At 48.9% G+C, this 13094-nt stretch overlaps 1 protein-coding gene across 3 annotated transcripts in view; it reads left to right on the plus strand.

Moving 5' to 3' along the window:
* The window catches only part of TMEM63B (transmembrane protein 63B), a 51069-nt gene that overhangs the window by 6067 nt on the left and 31908 nt on the right, over positions 1-13094 (plus strand). The window contains exon 1 of one of the 3 annotated variants that reach the window (XM_054061646.1): positions 5545-5564. The exons of the other annotated variants lie outside the window; for them this stretch is intronic. The gene's annotated coding sequence lies outside the window, so the exon portion shown is untranslated. Of the gene's footprint in view, positions 1-5544; positions 5565-13094 lie in introns of those variants that run through there. 3 annotated transcript variants of the gene reach the window in all.

Genomic DNA, 13094 nt, shown 5'->3' on the forward strand with positions numbered 1-13094 from the left:
GTTTACCCATGTCCACTGCTGCGGTTACCCTGTTATAGAAAGCTAGTAAGTTGGTCAGACAGGATTTGCCCCTGGTGAAGCCATGGTGGCTGCCATTAATCACCTCCTTGTCCTCCGTGTGCTTTAGCATAGTTTCTAGGAGGATCTGGTCCATGATCTTCACAGGCACAGAGGTGAGGCTGACAGGTCGGTAGTTCTCAAGGTTGTCTTTTCTACCCTTTTTAAAAATGGGCACAATGTTCCCCCTCTTTCAGTCACCAGGGACTTCTCCTGACTGCTGTGACTTTTCATATATCATGGAGAGTGGCTTGGCAACCATATCTGCCAATTCCCTCAGGACTCTGGGGTGCATCTCATCGGGTCCCATTGACTTATATATGCAGGTTCCTCAGGTCTTCATGAACCTGAACCTTCTCTACTGTGGGAGTGGGTTTACCCCCCTGGTTACCATTTTGCTGTCCCTTAACCCAGGAGGGGTGAGGAGAGCAGTTATTGGTGAAGACTGAGGCAAAATGTTAGTAAGTACCTCAGTCTTCTCCTCATCTGTTGATACATGATCCCAATTTCCAACCTTCAGTGGGGGTACGTTCTCTTTGATCTTCCTCTTTTGATTGACATACCTGTAAAAGCCCTTCTTGTTAGTCCTTACTTCCCTTGCCAAGTTCAGCTCCAGCTGCACCTTGGCCTTCCTGACTTCATCCCTACACAACCAGGCAGCGTCTCTATACACATCCCAGGTTCCCCGTCCCTGCTTGCACTGCCTGTGCAGTTCCCTCTTCTTTTTTAGTTTAACCAGCAAGCCTCCACTCAGTTATGTCAGTCTCTTCCCTTTCCTGCCTGATTTTCTACATACGGGGATTGAGCCTTGTGGAAAGCTTCCTGAAATATTTTTCAGCTCTGTTCCACTCCCTTGTCTCGGAGGACCACGTCCCAGGGGGTCCTACCAAGTAATTCCTTGGAGAGCTGGAAGTGCGCTTTCCTGAAATTTAGTGTCCTGACCATACTCCTCACCTATCCCATATCTCTCTGGACCTTGAACTCCACCAGTGCATGATCACTGCAGCCCAGGCTGCCTTCTATCCAAATGTCACTGATGAGTTCACTTGTATTGGTGACCATAAGGTCCAGTATTGCATCTCAGTATTGCATATGAGAGGTGGGGTTCTCTCTCAGCTGGACTAAGAAATTATCCTCAGTGCACTCCAGGAGTCTCCCGGATTGCCTACAGCTCACCATGCTATTTTTCCAGCATATGTCGGGGTTGTTGAAGTCCGTGAGTAGGATGAGAGCTGGCGAGCATGAAGCCTCCTGTAGCTGGAGGAAGACTTCATCAGTTGGCTCTCCTTGATCGGGTGGCCTGTAGTATACACCAACCACAAGGTCCCAATTGCTTCTTCTGTCTTTAATTTTGACCCACAAGCTTTCAACCTGTTCGCAGCTACTCTTCAAAGACAGCTCTTTGCATTCTATCCCTTTCCTGAGACAGAGGGCAACGCCTCCACCGCTCCTTCCTGATCTGTCCCTTCTGAACAGCCTGTAGCTGTCGATAGCCACGTTCCAGTCATGGGATTCGTCCCACCACATTTCTGTGATGGCAACTAGATCATAGCTTTCTAGTAGCACGGAAGCTTCCAGCTTATCCTGCTTGTTGCCCAAGCTTTGTGTGTTAGCTGGTTGCATCACCTTCCCTATGGACCCTTTATTACCTCTAAGGTGTTTTAGAGAAGTATCCTCCCTAACACCTGACCCCCGACACTCATCCTTCCACCTCTTGTTAAGGGTTAGGTTGATGTTATCCCCCTCCCCCTTCATAGCTAGTTTAAAGCCTTATCTACAAGCACCGCAAGCTCCTGGGCAAAGACCCTCCTCCCCCTCTGAGAAAGGTGGCTCCCATCTGAAGCCTGTAATCCTGGTGCCATGTAGGCCATCGCATTGTTAAAAAAAACAAAGTTATTGTGATGTTGTGCTCTCTCCTGTTGGCCTGCATGGAAAAGCAGCTCTGACAGGCTCCCTTAAGAGCATTCCGCTGCCTCCTAATGTGTTGTTGACGTAGGCCGGAGAGGGTGCTACTCAAGTGGAATTTCTTACGAGAGCGTGTTTAGTAGGAGAGTCACGTGTTGGCCTGGTCCTGCTTTTGCTAATTAAATAGGGGCCTTTAGTAGGCTCTGTCTCGGGTCCCTTCAAAGCCAGGGGATAAGAAAATCTTGGCATCCTCTTAATTACTTAGAGGAAACTCAGATGGCAGCAGGCCTTGTCTCCTGACTGAAGTAATTATCAACATCTCATGTCCTCTGCTTGGAGAATAGAGTGAGCCTGTCAGTGACACAGGCTAGGGAGATCTCTGTAGCTGACCTTAGGATAATTGGGCTCTTGAGTCAAAGATTTAGTGCCCTTCAGTCCCAAGGAAGATCTTATAAGTGATCAATCCCTGAACTCCCTGTGCACATAGTCTAGACTCCTTTTATGTGAAACCATCAGATTTCGGAGGCTTTCAGGTGATGGTGGTAAAGTTAACATCTTCCCCAGGATGACTGCATATGCAAGTTGGTAATTGGGTTTCGCTGGGCTCTTGTCAATGCTTGAGGCGTTGAGACCTGGAAATGAGTTATTGTGTTTGCTGAACTGCGGTAGCTGCCCAGGGGCTCTATATTATTCACAATATAGAAAAGGCAGTTTGAGTTGGCATCTGTTAAAGTTATAAATCTGAGAGGAAGGAATTGGAATTGCAATGAATGTGAAACTGTGAACTTCCAGCTAGGGCAGAAGGCGCTGATGCAGCTATTGGATAGAAGAAGGAATTGGCTCCTGGCTGCATGGAAAAGAGGAATAAATAAAACGTGACAGCAAGAACTTTGTCTTCACCTTGCAAAGAAGGACAGAGGTGAGAAGGTACTTAAAGGAGTTAATTTTAAAAATTGAATCTAAGCACAAGTCAGACCAGGTGACAAGACTAGTTTAGATTAGATGTGGGCAAAGCCTTATGAAATTTCCCTGAAAGTACTTAAATAATAGACAAAGGCAACTTTTGCATGGTGAGCAGACACCTTAGAGAGCATGTAGTGGATGGAGATCGCTTGAAATATGGAGAGAAAGTATGGAACTACAGCCAGCCTGTCTAAATAAACTGGAATAAACACTTAAGCAGTTAGTGTTTATCCTGTTAGGGAGATGGGAGAATATGCTGATTAAAAATCCATTGGTATGCATTTGTCTGGAACATACCACATAAAGTCGGTTAATGCTTTTGCCTGAAAGGATGGCTTGCCTACTGGCTGAGCAGGATGATGGATAGATCTTTACTTGTAAAGTCAGTCTGTGTCACTGACCCAAGTGTCAGCCTCATAAACAAATGGTCTGGGGTGGGAGATAGGAAACATCTGTCAGGTGGACCCACAACCAGTTGAAAAGTTGTACTCAGAAGAGTTTCTCTCTGATATGGAGATCCTGGCTATGCAGAGCAGGGAAAAATGTTGGTATTGCCAGGGTTTGTGAGCAGCATGAGTTAGTGCTCTGCTGAAGAGAAGAAAAGCACAAGGCGAGCCTTGTGCCAGGCTCTATGAGGAGTGACACCTCTAAGGTGCAGGAAGCAATTAGTGCTTTCCTTGACACAGATGAGGTGCTGCTGAAGGACCAGGCTTAGATGTAGATGCAACTCTTGGAGGAGGATGTGCACAAACAGGAGAGTGTCCAGGAAAGCAACAGAAATTATTAAGGTCTTTAGAAATATGGTATGGGAGGAAGGATGAGAACAATTAGGACTGTGTAGCCTGAAGAAGAATAGATGGAAGAGGGAGGTTTAAGGTTTTCAAGGACGTACAATAACGTCCTTCTGGAAGACTGTAGTCATGAAGTCAGGGCACGAGTTCACTTTACCTATAAGGAGGGAGTTTAGATTTTATGGTTTTCTGTAATATCAGTTGGGTGAAGCAGAAGAGGAGGTTATCTTGAAGTGGGGGGATGTGTGTTAGAACAAATTAGCCCAAAGTCTGTAGATATGGATGAGTTGCAGCTGGCTGTGCTTGAAACAAAGAATCTTATCAAATGACCTATTAAGGCCCCTTCAAGCCTGGCAGTTACATGAAATGTTTGACACCTGTAAAGGCAGCAGTTAGTAGCCCTAGGAATGAGACTTTACTGCTGTAGGAGGTGTTGGGGAGACTGGTACTAAAATACTCTGTCTAAATCCAGTGTCAGTGCTCAGAAACGGGATGCTGAAAAATTGAAGAGAATGCAGAAGAGTTACAAAATAATCTGAGGGCTGGAGAGAAAGCTTTATGGTGAGAAACATAAGGAGATCAATCTGTTTATCTAATCAAGGAGAAGATTAAGGTGGGACTTGATTATCCTGTATAAGCATGACATATCTTGTGACTGTGTATCATTAGCTTGGTAGGGTAGAAACACTAGGCCTTGAAGAGTGGTAAGAAAAACCTATTGTGGGTCGCTGGGTCTGTGATCGCCTTCAGAACTGTGCAGCCAGCTCGCCCTGCTCCTGCACAGATGAAGGTCCCTGCCTTTACCTTTCACTGCTGTCTCAGCTGAATCCTGTTCTCTGGGTTTCAAAGCCCGCCTGGTTTGCTGTTCCTGCATCAGTATCTGTCTTAAGCTCTTTCTTCGAGACTCCTCTACCTTATAAGGAGACATCTCCAGTAAAAGAAAGTACTAGCCTAGCCCCAGCTAGTGTAGGGCGGTGCCCTGACAAACCCACACCTGATCTCTGTGCATGTGTCTCTGAAACTCTTTTCCCCTACCTCTCCTTGCCTCAGCGTGTCACCCGCCTTTGAGTGATTTATAGCATCCCTTCCCTTGTGGCACCCAGCTTCTTTGCCAAACCAGTACCTGGGAGCAGCCAGCACCTACCACCTCTCAACTCAGCACCTGGGTCATGAAATGGATGAATGGAACCAAATGTCACCCTTGCCTCTTTTTTCCTGTCAGCCTGTGGTCCAGTGCTCTGTCACCTATAGCTGCTGGTTTATTTAGGGTCATTACGCCTGTTTTCAGTCCGCAAGGTGACGTTTCTGTGTTAGCCCAACGAACAAACCTTGAAAGGGAGATTGAGTGAGTTGCCACAGCAGATGGCTCGCTAAAATCTTGCTACATCCACAATTTCCCTTTCACCCACTAGCACTGTAATGCTGTTAAAAATAAAGATGATCCAGTGTGCCTGACAGGATGTATCCCTTGTAATTCCCTGCTGCCTAGTGCTCCTGGAATCTCACACTCTCGTATCTTCATGTTTATTATTGCCTCGGGTAGGAGGGGAATTTCAAAGCTAATACATAACTCCTGACTGTGCTTGCGAGTCAGGGAAAGCAAGTGCTTTGGTGTACTTTAAGGGAGAAGGAGGAAAAAAGAAACAGTTTCACTCTTTTATTTTGTTTTCTCTCAAGCTTTGTTCCATTTGATGGGAGCAGAACTTTGGTTTGTAGGAAATAACCCCAGTAAGCATTTGTGTTGTCTTCTGGGTAGTCGGGTTCTACAGAGCAGAACAGACGTGAGGTGCTCCAGAAGAGTCCTGTGGAGTAGCACCCATAGCTCACCTCTCCTCTGGTGGGTACAGGGTGAGTGACACACCTTTGCAAATCAAAGGCATCATGGTATGGCTGCAGTGTTTGAGCATGGTCTGGTCCATGTCTGTGCGGTGCATTAAGTGCTTCTTTCAAAATACCTGCGGCTTCTGGTCTGCTTGATATGTAAGACTGCCTGTTTTGATTGCTTTGCTGATATATTGTTTTGGCAAAAATGTTCCTGCTTCTCAGCCTGGCTTATCCCACCACCTCAAAACACCAAGGAGGAGTTTTGCCAGTATAACTGCACCTCCATCAGCAGATTTATGCCTGTGGAGACATGCTGATCGCTTGGGTCTTTGCCTCTGTGTCTAACACAGCTGTGCTTGCAGATGTCTCTGTGGTTGGCTGGGTTTGAAAGATCAAATAGAACCTCTAGGTGGAACTCAGAAATCTAGGGAAGAGAAGGGAGGGAACAATCAAAGTGGAGGAGGTGTGCAGTTTTAATGAGCCTGTTATCAAAATATATGGGAGTGACTGATGTATGGGTAGGAAAGCAGTGCTGGAAGTGCGTGGCTGGTAAATAAGAGAACAAAGGAGGTTTCAGACAGCTTGGGGATAGGGGGCTTTGTGATTTGGACTGTAGTGCATATTTTCTGTCTCTTGTTTGCGCTGTATTTCTTAGAGCAAGAAAAGGGCTTTTTAAACCACTCCAGTGAAGGTAGACTTCAGCCCATCCAAGCAGTGGTGCAGGTAGAGCTCGGCATTGTCACCAAATGGGTATGTGGACTGGAAACCCCCAGCCTAGTGCTGAAAAGCTGCTGCAGGGAGGTGAGCCTGTCTGGCCTATAGCACGCAGCCCTGCCTGCTCTTCCCTCTGCTCTCCTTTCTCCTTCCTGGCTACTTCCAGCCTGTCAATCATCCTGTGATCAACCTCCAGTTGCTCCCAGCCCACCCCAGCATTTTAGAGCATCTCTTGACACTATTAACAGTGTGTTACCGATAGCAAATCCTGCCCTTGCTTCAAACTCTTCCTTGCAGAGCTGGCTCTGGAGCTTTGGGGTGACACCCTCTCCTCCTACCTCAGCACTGGACTCAGCTGCCTCGTTATTCCTGCTCTGCCTCCCTGCTTAGGGGTGTGTGCCTTTCAGTGCCCCATTTTGCCTGCAGGAGCCTCATGCTGGGTGGATTTCAGGTTCAGTGAGGGTTTGAAACTCCAGTGTGTCTGAAGGGGGGTGGTTTTTGGTTGGTTGTGTGTTTTATCTACCTCTGCTGCTTCTTAAGGCATATGCATTGGGGATGGTGGGACCAGAACTTCTGCCTCATCTCTTCTTAACCCAGCAGGTGAGAAGGTCTGGGAGGAGGCCCTGCTGGTGCACACTGCTGCCTGCTGTGCCAGAGGAGAAACCTCCTGCTCCTTCCCCAGCTTGCAGCATGAAAATAAATACCAAAGGGAATAGCTAAGATGAGGTTTCTATGCTTCTTATCCAGTGACTGTGGATGCTGGGGAAGACAAGCAGCCAACTACAGACAGTGGTCAAGCACATGTGCTGTTTCTGTTGGTATCCCCTCATAGATCTGGGGTTTGGCCTGGTCCTAACATAAACCTGAAGTCCTCTCCAGGGAGGGAAAAACTAAAGTAGAAAAAGCAGACAAGTGGTAGGTAGCAGGAGGCAGCGTGTAGGAACCACACGAGATGTGGATTGAAGAGCACATGGATGTGAAACAGCAGCCATCAGGGCACTGAGCAGATCGCCCCACACCACCACCGCTCCTTGCTGGCACCTAAAGGTGAACACTACCCACACACAGGAGAGACTGTGCCAGGGTTGGGGGCGGAGGAGGGTCCTGAGACTCAGGATATCGGTGGATGGGGGAGTGTTTTATTCCTTTTGTCTCACTTCTTGAATCAAACTTACTGCTCGGTGCCACTGCCCCCTCACTTGAGGGCAGGGAGCATACTTGGTCCTGAAGAGCCTCACTGCTGACCTTGGATGGAAGATTAAATTAGCAGTGGCAAAACTTTGTGAGATGGTACTGCTGTCTGCCTGGGCATCTCCCATCTCAGAGCTGACCTGACCTCAGCAGGTAGCATGGAGCTTGGAGCTGTGCTCTTGCAGTTACCCTAGCAAGCAGCTGCAAAACCATCCAAAAGCATCTTTGGTTTTAATTCTATGGCTGGTGATGCTCTCTCAAGCAGGGACATGACAGGTGTTGCTCACCCAGGAGAGGGGTAAATCCAAAAGCACCAGCAGGCAGGGCAGTGACAGCCCCCTGCTGCTTCCCCAGACCTTACTGGTGGGAGCAGAGGACTATAACTCCAAGAGGTACTCTTTACTCCTAGTAAATCAACAGGGATTACAGCTGACTCTAGGTGGGGGCGCACGAGGCAAGAAATACTTGTGTGCTGCTGGTACACCTAATTTGGAAAGTGGAGTGTCTTTCCAACTCCTGTGAATTAACTACGTGTTCTCCGTGGGAGGGGTTGTATGTGATTCTGACAGACAGAAGCAGAGGCATGGGGCATATCGGCGGTCATGCCTGTGGTCACACAGCCAGTTAGGGTAGAAAGCAGAGCCAGGCTGTCCTGTGTCATGGGTCCACATTGCTTTCCTGCCACCCACTGAAACAGTGTGCTGACACCTCGCCTTGCAACTCAGGGCAGCTGAGACACGCAGATGAGCTGGATGCGTGGTCATGAGCAGCACTGAGTCAGCACCACAGGTGGGTGGGGGTTTGGGTCAGGATGGCTGGGAGCTGCTGTATGGGAAGCTGGCAGAGGGAGGGGTCTAGCAGTAGTAGGTACCAGGGTGAGCTGGGGTGATGTAAGAGCAAAGAATCATCCTGGGCACAGATAGTACTGCTGGTGCCTCTACCTCTGGCAGTGCATGGAGTGCAGAAGCCTACACAGCCTCCGAGCCCGTGGCTTGTTAGTGCAGAAAAGCTGTGCCAAAAGGATGGCACATAAGGGTAAGCTGAGTGGACAACTTATAGCAAAATTCATCATTCAGTTGACCAGCAGTTCCTGGGCCCTATGTGTGACGATGTCTCATGTTCCTGCTGCTAGGGCAGTGTGCTCCAGGCACATCTCTGGCTTCCAGGCTTTGGCTGAACACGCACCAAGCCTTAGCTGAGGCTTTCTGGTAAAGCCCCCAGAACAACCCTCGCTTTGCCTGTTAGGAAAGGTTAAAAACTCTGTAATTGATCCAACCTCTTAATGTAAGTGAGTGTCCCTGCCAGCCTGTTTGGGGCTGATAAGTGCAGTGGCATAGGAGGTGGATCCAGGAAATGACAGAGGGAAACAGGGCCAGGAGGTCCATCAGCGGTCTGATAGGGTGGAAGAGATGTTGGCTATTTGAGGGCAGTAAAGTGATAACTTTCTTGAAGATGGAGGGGAAAATGTGAGACTCTAAAAATGAGCCTGGCATCAGGAGACAGCTAGGTGCAGCTGGGAGAGAGGAATGGAAAATGCAGTGGTGGCTCTGGGAGGAGCTAGGGGCTGACATTGGTTGTTTTGTCTGGATGGGCTTCAAGACTCTGATCTGCCACTATGTGTGTATGCAGTTCAATAACATCATGCAGGGTCTGTCTCCAGACACCCAGGATGGAGTAGAACTTGGACACCAGAGAAAGTCTGCAGAATTAAAGGAGTGCTAGGAGGTACTAAATTCTTGCCTTCTGTTGCACCAAAACCATATTCCTGGACAGTATCTTGAACATGAGACACTGCCAGGGGATCCAGGAATTATAACCCCCTTCCCTCACAACCCTACTTTGAGACCCGTAGCTTGCCTTAGCAGTTGGATGGCCTTCCTTCATACAGTCCCCCAAATTGAACCCCGGGGCTGCTGAGCCAATGCAGTAATACAGTGACCATCCATAGGAGAGGCTGGGCAAGGATGAGCAGTGGAGGCTGCCTTCCCACCCGCTTGCCACAGGACCACCAGCTGGCAGGTGTGTGGTTCACCCTGGGGATGGGCAAGTGCCTGAAGAAGCCTGGTCGGTGCATTGTAGCAACCAGCAGCCCTTCGTTGAGCTGATGGAAGAGGGTCCCAGGACCTGTCAGGAGACTTTTGGAGACCTTATGTTAAATCTGGTTTTCAACATCTGCTGCCACTCAGTGCTTCCTGAGCCTGGAGGAGGCTGCAGGGGGGTGCTGGTGCACTCCTGTGTGCCCTTTCACAGGAATATCTTCCCAGACCTTAAGGATCTAATGCAAAAAACTGCTGAATGTGCCCACAAGTCTGCTTGCATTGGTGAGGGAGCTGCAAGTGATCAGTCATGATGCAGCACACAGCCCTAGGTAACCCTTCCAACAGTCCCCTCGTCTTCCCATGACAGGAGAAAGGTCCCATGCTCCCTTGACTCATCTCATCCTCCGCTTCCAACCAAAGAGTGCTTGGTGTTGGTAAACAGTATGCTATAAATAGAAACTGATGCTATACTGGGAAGATTTTACTCTGCTGGTGAATACAGGCATAGTGGGTCCTGGGTCTAGAAGCCATGAACTCAGCTGGCAGGTGTGCAGAGGCTCTGGTGACCCCTTGGACAAGGGGCTCCTGTGGGCATGGCTGGGGGAAAGCTTCATGTCCCCCTGGTCCTGGGAACAGCCTCCTACCCCTACCAACGTGTGATTGAGGGTATTGGAGAGATAAGGCTTGAAACCAGCCAGGATTTGGGAAGAGGGAGTAATACACAGGTGGCCGTGTTGGGCTACAGTTATTCCTGAGGGACTGCAGGTGTTTCATGTAGGGACAAAGCTGGTACAGTTGGCAACAGTGGGGTAAAACTTGGGACTTAGTAGCTGTCAGCTTCTTCCTGTTGAGATAGACCCTGACTCAGGAGAAGACGTATAGCCAGCATCTTGGGTGAGACTCTGAAGATGTGCAAGTGACTGCCCTGGGCTGTTCTGGGTGTCAGTGAGGGTGGTGAGGCACTGGCACAGGTTGCCCAGGGAAGCTGTGGATGCCTTCTTCCTGGAAGTGTTCAAGGCCAGGTTGGATGGGGCCTTGGGCAGCCTGGTCTTGTGGGAGGTGTCCCTGCCCATGGCAGGGGGATTGGAACTAGATGATCTTTAAGGTCCCTTCCAACCCAAACTATTCTGTGATTCAATGACTCTGCAGTGCTCACTGGTGTGCTGAGTAGAAGGTACCAAGCAAAGCATCTCTCTTTGATTGCTGCTCAGTGACACATGTGCATCCCTACACCTGTGCCACTTGGAGAGCAAGCTTCGATGCTAAAGCACTGCTGGGACTGTGGATTTCTCATGAGCTGCAGTAAATGAGTCAGCTCCAGGGTGTGTGTGACGTGGAGCCCAGCAGAGCTGCATACAGCATGGTTGATCTTGGAGGTCTCGATATTGACCCTGAGAGGATGTGTCTCCCTATCATCAGACCCAGCAGCCATGCCTGGTGGCTGGCACTGCAGCCTCAGTGGAGGCCTGATTCTTGTACGTAGGGATTCCTCACAGGCTTTGACTGGGATGCCAGTCAGGTGGCATGAGCGGAGGGCAGAGTGCCAGGGGTGAAATTCCAGCCTCACTGCTTGCTTACAGGGCTTTGGCAGGTTAGCTGTGGCAAGCCTCAGGCATAAACAGGCGGGCAGGGCATCAGCAGCAGGGCCAGCTGCCCAGGAGGAGAGGCTGGAGGAGGTGCTGCCCTCCTGCATCCCTGTACTTTCCCATTTCAGGCCCTGGAGGAGTGAAGTATGGCTCTGAGGTTTGCCCTGGGGGCAGCCAGGCACCTTCCTATCTGAAGGCTGGCCTGGGAGGTGTGCTCTTAGCCCCAGCAGCATAGGCTGGAGACAGGATGTCCTGCAGGCAGCTGTGATTCGAGGAGTTGTGAGTTAGTGTGCCTGGGCTACAGCTCCTGCTAGAGTCGTGTTTAGGTTGGGGACTGCTGACTTTGCAGCCTTCCCCCTATCAAACAGGATAGTGACCAGGGGAAGGAGCAACTAGGCTTTCCTGGTAGCTCTTGGGAGAGGTGGGGTGGTTTGCAAAGTGCAAACTGAGTCTAAAGATCTCCAGTTTGAGGAGCGGAGGCTTTGCTTGCTCTGCTGCTCAAATAAGCAGCGTTGTCTGGCCCTAGTCTGCATTGTCCACATTGTGTTTTAAACCTTGTAAACCTAATGCTCCCTAGTGGTTTCCTCTGAAATATTGGGCTGGCTTCTCTTGAGCTGATTGAGATGCGTTAGAAGAGCCAGGCAGAAGGTGTCCCAGGCACATCCTGACTGACATGTGAGATGAGGCAGTGTGGCTGTACTTTCTCCATTGATAAAAATCAAAATGTCCTGTAAGAAGCTCCTGACCTATCTTCAGTGTGTAGCACATGTCTTTCTGCACCATAATTTGAAAAGCAAATGTTAGGAAGCCTCTCCTCCATCATGCATTAATGGAGTTTGCTACTGCCCTTGGCATCTGTAGATCGCCTGCCCTGGCAGGAGTGCAGGCGACCCTAAATGATACAGTTACTCGGGGAAACTTTGAGCTACTCAAAATCTTTAGTGCAGGAGATCTTTTCAAAATACCGCATAACAGTGATGGAAATACAAAGTCCATGTTGGTTGTGTGGTAGTGTTTGCCAAAAGCCAGGCAAGCCCTGATGCTAGTGCTGATGATTGGTAGCAAGTCTGCCAACAAGGTTCAGATGTGTCCCGCTATGTAAAAATGGGGCAACTAGGATGTTTGAATGTTTGTTGATGAAAATGGGAAAATGGAGTTTCACCATATAATGGTTGACACTGGTCAAACTACTGTGTTTATTTGAAAATACAAAAAAAAAAAGTTTGCTTTCCCATCCTGCTGTGGACAGTTTTGGTGCTGTGGGAGGCAGCTATTCCAGAAGGAAATGGGAAGTTGAGAGGACAAGCTAGGATGGCAGGGTACAGGGCTTTAGATATTTGGCCACGACGTGACTGAAAGAGAACTCTTTGGCCTCTCAGGCTGTGAATGCAAAGGAGTTGTGCTGCAGAGCAAGGAGACCAGAGTACCATCCTCCCTTTGGCTCTGGCTAAATCCATGCTTGGTGTGTTTGGGCACAATATGACTAGAAAGATGCTGACCAGACAGAGAAATATTAGCCGTGGAAACAGTCAGAGGCTGCAAGGATGTGCTTGAAATAATGCCAAGTGTACAGAGCTTAGCTTAAGAAGAGCAGACGCAGGTGAGATGTCTCCTGAAAGCAAGGGGTCTTCAACCTCCTTGCTGAGGAGGAGGAGTGGTACTTTTGGAGGAACAGCCAGAAGCAGAAGCAAAGAAATTTGGAAACAAAATCAGGAGGAATGGCATGCTTTTTAAACCTGCCAGAGACATTTCCTCACGAAGAGAAGAAAGCTTTCTGCTCTAGGATCATTTATTTAACCAGTAACTATGAAGTGTACTGCAGGAACCTATTTCTCATCCTCAAAGAGAAATTCTGGTTAAGGTACTTGATCTTTGCTGCCTCTATGCTGAGACGCTCAGCTGGGGCTGGACTGATAACTGGTGCATGCAGCCAGAGTTCAGAGAATGATCTTGGAAAACATAAGATGCTTGAAGCAGAGCACAATGTTCAAGTCTGTCCCTTTTAGGTAAACACTTAAATGTAG

This window comes from Cuculus canorus, chromosome 3 (assembly GCF_017976375.1).
Source record: "Cuculus canorus isolate bCucCan1 chromosome 3, bCucCan1.pri, whole genome shotgun sequence".
Taxonomy (NCBI): Eukaryota; Metazoa; Chordata; class Aves; order Cuculiformes; family Cuculidae; genus Cuculus; species Cuculus canorus.